Raw genomic sequence first — 7,801 nt, 5'->3', positions numbered from 1 at the left:
GGCTTGAGGTTGGTGTCAGTTGCTGGCACTACTGAGCTGGACAATCTTTGGCATCATCCAAGAAGCTGATACAAGCAATAAACAACCGAGTTCAAAGGGAATGCCTTCCATCAAATGAAAATCACATATACGTGCATCTTAAAAACATGTGGCATTATTCAAGATTCTAATATGGGCAATAGAATTCACGATGATATTGTCATTTAAGGACAAATGTTGTGCCATTGAATGATTTGGCCAGAATTTATACCCAATGTGGTGTCATTGAATGTGGTTGGCTGGAATGTATACCAAATGTTATGCTTAGACATGCTTTGCTCGATGAGTATACAAAATGTGGTGCCCCATAAAACCAAGGGAAGTCGCCCGCCCAAGGCCAAAGGCAAATGGAAGCCTAAAGGCAACCAAGGAAAATGGCCACCCATAGAGCCAAAGAGAGGTTAATGTGTGTGAAGGGTGAAAAATGGAGGAAGCCATGGCAGTGCACGCAGCAAGGAAGGAAGGAGAAGAGCTTGTGTTGGTCACCACGGGCCTCGGATGCCCTCACAATAGTAACCCCAGGATTAGGGCCCCATGGAACCCCTAATCGACACCATTTGCAGCAGATTTCTTGCCGGTCAAAATTTGAATGCCACGCCCATTAGAGGTGTTTTTAATGCTCCCTAGAAAGAACGATGCTCTCATTGCTTGGGGGGGAGGATATTTTTAGGGATGACATACAAGGGAAAAAAGAACCGAGATCTCTCTCTCTCTCTCTCTCTCTCTCTCTCTATCTCTCTCTCTCTCTCTCTCTCTCTCTCTCTCTCTCTCTCTCTCTCTCTCTCTCTCTCTCTCTCTCTCTCTCTCTCTCTCTCTCTCTCTCTCTCTGTCTCTCTCTCTCAACCTCGGGGAGCAAGAAGGAGGCTCAAAGGCATGAAGAAAGGAATCAAGTAAGGTGGAATTTTTGCAGATGAAGGAATATTGGGTGCATCTTCACCGTTCTTTTAAGATCTTCAAAATCATTCAAAAAATTTCAATTATCAACAGAGAGAATCAACAGACGCACAAACTAAGGGCAAGCTAAATTAATTTGGTCTAGCTTTTGTAAAAGGAGCTTAAACTCCTTAAAAACACTCCTTGACAAACGTGTTAGTAAAATCAATTAGGTCTATGTTCCGTTTTCATTTCCAGTCAACAATTACTCTTTTGTGCAGTGTGGCACACCCTCTCTCTCCTTTTTTTCCCACAACGAGCATCCCAGCACTGATCTGGCTCACCTTTAGAACCCAATCATCCCCGCTGATTAAAATGGAAAAATAGGTTTACTTGAAGTTTTTTTTGGTGAGATTTGTGAGGCTTGTGAGAGAAAATTGATGAGCGGGTGCCACATGGCAGTTGTATAAGTCCCAAAAACGATGGCCAAGGGACAAAAATGGGGTTATTTATATTGGGAGATAATCTTCTCATAAAAAAACGAAGGGGGAGAGGGGACCTCTCTCATGCATGGGCTATGGCCTTGCATGATGTAGCATTGATAAGGGTGATCTCAATGGTGATTTTTGGTGGATGGTGACAATGTAGGTGGCATTGGCCACCCGCTACCAATGATCTGCAACAATGGATAAGGTGATGGCATGCCCGTTTGCTTTGGGTGTGCTCCCCTAGTTCTCAATGGAGCCAAATTTTTTTGAGAGAAAAGTAACCCTTTTCTTTAGCAATAATGGTGCCATCATTTTTCCAGAAAGGAGGGGGCTCACATGGTCCTTCTTTGGCATGCAAGATAGCCAAAAAGGAGGGGTATCTCTTATGAATATAGTTTAAAAAATACTGGTTGATAAAAATGGAAAAATGATTAAAAAATGACACCCTAGGAGGGAAATATTTTTTCGTTTTTGCTCAAAGTTTGGAGGAGGACAAAGAGAGATTGCACATAGGAGGTGTCCAAGATAGAGGAGGCACCAAAAAGGTCGATTGTGTTGGATTTTGTGTGTCAATGAGTGTGCCGAGAGAGCCAAGCCAATGCAGAGTATCTACAAATTGCCTATGGTATTTTTATCAAAGAAGAAGCAAACCGTTGCTAGTTTTTGTGCCGTTTCTTCCCCCTTTCCCCCCCCCTTCCCATATCTCTCTACTCTAGTGTGAGTGTGTGAGTGGTCTCTGCCCCTTGGATCATCTGTGTGTGTGAGAGAGAGAAAGAGAGATGGAAGTGCTAGAAGTGGGAAAAATTGGGATGATATTCTATCTATTGATGGTGCAAAGCGCATGTGCATTGGTATGTGTACAAATGGTGGTTTTCTTGTACAGATGTGTATAGTGTTTATGGTGAATTCGAGTAAATAGGGTGCTCTAAGTACCGTGGGATATAGAGAGGCATATGTGTCTATTTTTGGTTGTGTTCCCATTCCCCCTCTCCATCTTCTGGTGCCCACATAAAGGAGTATGTTCATTGCTCCCTTTTGAAGGTGAAGTTGTGGTTTGGGTGCCACCCAAAGGTGAAAATTTTGAAGAGTAGGTGCTGTTAAAGATGGCATGGTCAGGATTTCTTATTTTCATTGGGGTGGAAGATGTAGAAACCTAGTTGTTGGATTACAGTATACGCTAGAGAGTAGATTATCAAGAGAAGAAGACGCGGTTCAAGTTTTTCCGCTCCTAGTTCATTGTAAAGCTAAAAGATGGTACAATGAATTGCACAATGAATAAAAGATGGATTGGATGGCTTTGTAAGCGGATTTTTTATGACAATTTATGCCTGACATGCAACTACATGAAGTCAATCAGAAGCTTGGATGGTCTGAACCAAATCTTGGATGGGAATTTTTCAGCATTCAAATGCGAATTTGAAGCTCTTTGGGGTTATCTGATAGAGGTAGCTACTAGAGAAAATGTTGATTATTTAGAATTGAGAAAATTCATGGGTTGCTTGCATAGGAATGTTCGGGATAAGGTCAAAGCAGATGGGCCTATGACATATGCAGAAGTGTTTGATTTGGCAAGAGGCCAAACCAAGAATATTTTGAAGAAGAGACAAGCTAGGTAGGGTCTCTCAAATGCGGTGGTTCCTATGCAGGTCAATGTGGTAGAGGTGAAGCGTAGGTTGGTGTAGAGAGATGTGATGATGCAAGACAAACCAAGGTTATATGGCTGGAGAGAGATGGGATGATTTGTATGCCAAGGATGTCAATCAAGGAATCTCCAATAGTGGAAGAAGTGAAAATGGTTTGAGATGGGGTAGAAGATGCACGGGAAAATCTAGGTATGGTTGGTCAAAACCCATTGATGTGTGCTAGGGATCAGAGGATGAGGTTTTCAAATGATGTTAAGGCAGCGAAGGTAGACAAAAATACAAATCCTGAGATGGAAGAAGAGGTAGAAGTAGACGATAGGAGTTCTACGGATGAGGTTTTCAAATGATGTTGAAGCGGTGAAGGCTGACAAAAATCCAAATCCTGAGATGGAAGAAGAGGTAGAAGTAGACAATAGTAGTTCTATGGATGCAGATACAACTTGGAAAACCAATTTATCTCGCTCAAGGTACAAAAAAATTTATCTCTTACATGTGGAAAAAGATATGAACAATGTGCTTGAGGAACAGGAAGAATTAAAACCAATGTGATAAATAGAAGACAACTAGAGGATTCCAAGCCTACAACATAGGACATGCAAGTGAAGATGCTACATAGTTCCAAGTTGATGGATATGCTTGTGAATTTTTGCAGTGGGATGTGCTAAAGTGGTGTAGGAGGTATGAAGGTCTACCCTAAGGGATGGAACAATCTTGTCTATACAGATGAAGCGGAAGAGTAGGTAGATGGAGTCAACAAAGTAGAGGTTTTGATTGACCTTGAAGGTCGAGTTCATGAAGAAGGCAATGATGATGTTGGGATTGAGTGCATTGCAAATATGAAAGAGAGTATAGATCCAATGATGGAAGAGTCTCTAAGTCAACAAGCATGATCCATTGTTTATTGAGAAGAATCCTAAGTTGCGGATTTTCTTTTCAAAGGAGATACATAAATCGTGGTCAAAAGGTATGCTTGTGAGTACAATAGCGCAATCCATTATCTATCAGATATGGGGCTTTGTTCAAGAGATCTCCTCTTTACAAGGTTGGGAGGGAGGGTCAGATGATGTGTTTGTAGAGTCAAAAGTGTTGAAATAGAATGGTATGCATGGTGTTGCTCTTCTTCAAGCACGAGAAAGGCAAGGTGATGCTCTTGTGAGGTGCAAGAGTGATATGGGCTTGCTACATGGATGGATGCCTATGTGCTTGGATAAAGCACCATTGGAGGTTGATGCAGATGGATGAATGCACTCAAAGCCAAGTGTTTGAGCCAAGAGGTTAGATTACGGAGGCGGTTAGGCAACCAACCTAAGCATGGCTCATCTACACCACAAATAATACTTTGTACGTATAATAGGAAATTTTTGGTTTTCTCATGATGTTTACTAATTTTGTAGTTTCCTAGCTCCCGTAGTCATGTTTTTGGTTGAGCATGAATGTTTAGCAAGGGGGTTGGGCAATGATGGTGCAACGAAATTTGGTCGATGCTATGAAGAGTGCAATGCAGTGATACGTGAACTCTCAAGGTGATGCCAAAGTAATTGATTAGATGTGGAGATCCAAAAGCAGGCAAGGACTAATGGATTTGTATGCTTTATATGGTTTTCAAAGATAGAATGTTGTACTATGATGCCTATCAAGGGTGGATGGTTGAAGCATGAAAAGTGTATAAATGGGTGTGCCAAAAGTGTCCTTTAGTGTGGTCTACAGGCTAGTCAGAATGGCTCCTCAAACGGAGCTACAATGTGGAAGTTATGATGGTTTGAAATTCCAAGTGGTTTGTAGGTCTCTACAAAGCTAAAGTGAGTGTGTGGACCTAAAGTACTCATCTTATGGTGCATGTGGGTCCTTTTGGATCAACATTGGGAGTTGAAATGACCAAGATATGATAGGTTAAAGTTTCATCAGGGGCGAGTTCTCTACCAATTTGATTGCCTTGATAGGTATGCCATCTGGAATTTTTGCAACCTTACTAGGGCTTGTATGAAATCTACGTGGTGTGTGAAGACCATAAGAGTTAATGCCACGTCAATCAAATTTCAGATCATGGAGATATTGAATCTTGAATTTAGTGTCAATTGCCGACACGATAGTGCCAAGTGATTTTGTCAAGTTTTGGTGGCCTCTATTTGCGGACCCGACAAGATCCAAGGGCAGCCCAAATTTGTGGCTTGGTCTATAGGTCTTGGGGTAGTAGGTAGCAGGTGATTGAAATGGGACAAAAAAGGTTTTCTTGAAGTTTTTGACCGTACTTTGTGGCTCGGTCATTGGGTCCTAGGGCACAAGGTAGTAGGTGTTTGAAATGGATAAAAAAGGTTTACTTGAAGGTGTTTTGGTGAATTTTGGGAGGCTTCTGAAAGAAAATCAATGAGCACATTCCACGTGGTAGTTGCATAAGTCCCACATATGATGGCGAGGGAACAAAAATGGGACTATGTATATTGGGAGATAATACCCTCATAAGCAAACCAAGGGAGAGAGGGGAGCTGATATCTCATGCGTGGGATATGACATTTCAAGCTATGGTGTTGTTAAGGGAGGTCCTAGCCGCAAAGTTTTGTGGATGGTGATGGAGTAGGTAGTGTTGGCCACTCGTGTCGGAGAAGGTGATTGTGTGGCGGTTCGCGTAGGGTGTGTTCTCGCTTCTCCAAATGGGCATATGTTTTTTGAGGGAAAAGTAACCTTCCCTTGAGCAATGATGGCATCATAACTTCTCTCAAAAGGAGGGGGCTCGCACGGGCCTATCTTGGCATGCACGCTATCAAAAAAGGAGGGGTAGTTTTTGTGCATGTATTTTAAAAAGGAAGGGTTGATAAAAATGAAAAAACGGAAACAAAAAAAGACTACACCCTATAAGGGCAACATATTTTTTTCTTTTGAGGAGTTTGCTCAAAGTTTGGAAGAGGAGAAAGAGAGCTTGCACAAAGGAGGTGGCCAAGATAGAGGAGTCACCAATGAGGGCTATCGAGCCAGATTTTGTGCCAGCCAATGTGTGTGCCAATGGTGCCAAGCCTATGCGGAGTATCCATAGATTGTATATGGTGTTAAAGAAGAAGCAAACCATTGCCAAATTTTGTGCCGTTTCTTCCCTCTTTCCCCCCTTCTCACCTTTGCTCTACTCCAGAGTGTGTGATGCCGGTGTGTGAGAGGTGTGCACCCCCCAGATCATTTGTGTGTGTGATAGAGAAAGAGAGAGAGTTGTTATGTTTTGGAAGTGCTAGAAGAAGGAAAATTTTGGATGATGGGCTATCTGTTGATGGTGCAAAGTGTGTGTGCATTGGTATGTGTGCAAACGGTGGCTTGCTTGCAAATGTGTGCAATTTTGATGGCAATTTCTAGTGGACAAGGGTGTTGTGAGTACCGTGAGCTATAGAGAGGCATCTCTGTGTGTTTTTGGGTGTATTCCCATTCCTCCTCTCCAACGGTGGTTTACATTAGCAATTGTGCAGTTGAAGCCCCTCCCAATGTGATTTCTCTTTTTTCTATTGGCATAGGAGGTGGATGAGGACGTCAAGCTTGATGAAGGCCTAAGCTCTCAAATGAATGAACCTCTTGATAACCAATACAATGAGATACTTGGCTTGTTTTTGTATATAAAACAGGGTGTAGGTGCCACATAGTTTGTTTACACTACGAAACACGGGAAAGCTACACCATTTTTGTACTGTTTAATTTGACGGAGTCAATTCTAATTGTTTTTTGGGACTCAATCAAGTTTCCAGATTGTAGCTCATTAAATATGCGGATCGGTTGAACCCATGGTAGAAAATATGAAGTAATTTTGATGAGTTAGTACCTCCAAGGCTGAGGTATATAAGCCAATTTTCTTAGCCCTCGAACAACGTTTGAATTAATCAGCTTTTGAGCTCAACTAAGCATGTGGTGACTGTGTATTTTGTGTGAGAGAGTGAGTGAGGTTTTATTCTACTCTCTATGCACACTATAGAAGCTACATTGTGAAGGCCACTACACGATCATGTTAGCAATGGTGAGAGCTACTCTTCAACGCCAAGCTTGCACAATTCTAGTCTCTTCGCGAAGAGCTCGGTCATGAGCTTCAAAGTGAGTTTTCTCTCGAACCTTCATTCGTTTTGTGATTACTTTATAGCATTGCATTCACGAGGAGTTGAACTACACTTTAGGCCTAAGTGGGTCAAATCCAAAAAGATTTGGGGAAGAGCATCACCATACTCTCTGTCACAAACTCACCAAAGGTCATGCCAAAATCTTGCCAAACATGGATCGCGATCCATGTCATTTTTTGGAATTTTGAGCTGATAATTGGCAGGTAGAAAAGTGATAACATTTGAAATACTTTCTCCCAAAACACACTTATCAAAAAAAGTTCAAAAGGTGGCCAAAAGGGCAAAAAATAGATCAAGGAGGAAACCATTGAAACATACCCTAAAATTGATTTTTGGTTGACTTAAAAAAACTCCAAAACACTCAAAAACCATATAGCTAGCATCATTAGACCAAGGACTAGTTGTGTATCAAGTTTCAATACATTTTGGCACTTAGGTACATGGATCATGATCCATATTCCTTTGACACAATTTGATACAAAATTTTCACCATAGCTAGAGGGTATCATAGGGAGTCTAGTGACCTTTTAGAAACTGAATTTGGATATAAAAAGACACACCGAAAGCCCAAAACTGCCAAGTACTTTGGTAAAGTGTTAGAATTGAACTAATTTTCAATTTAGAGACCCATTTCTAAAAAAATTGATACCATAGGACCTACTAATCATGCTAGATG

This window comes from Adiantum capillus-veneris, chromosome 8 (assembly GCF_014529385.1).
Source record: "Adiantum capillus-veneris isolate H3 chromosome 8, ASM1452938v2, whole genome shotgun sequence".
NCBI classification, from domain to species: domain Eukaryota; kingdom Viridiplantae; phylum Streptophyta; class Polypodiopsida; order Polypodiales; family Pteridaceae; genus Adiantum; species Adiantum capillus-veneris.
Note: the sequence above shows the minus strand (reverse complement) of the source record.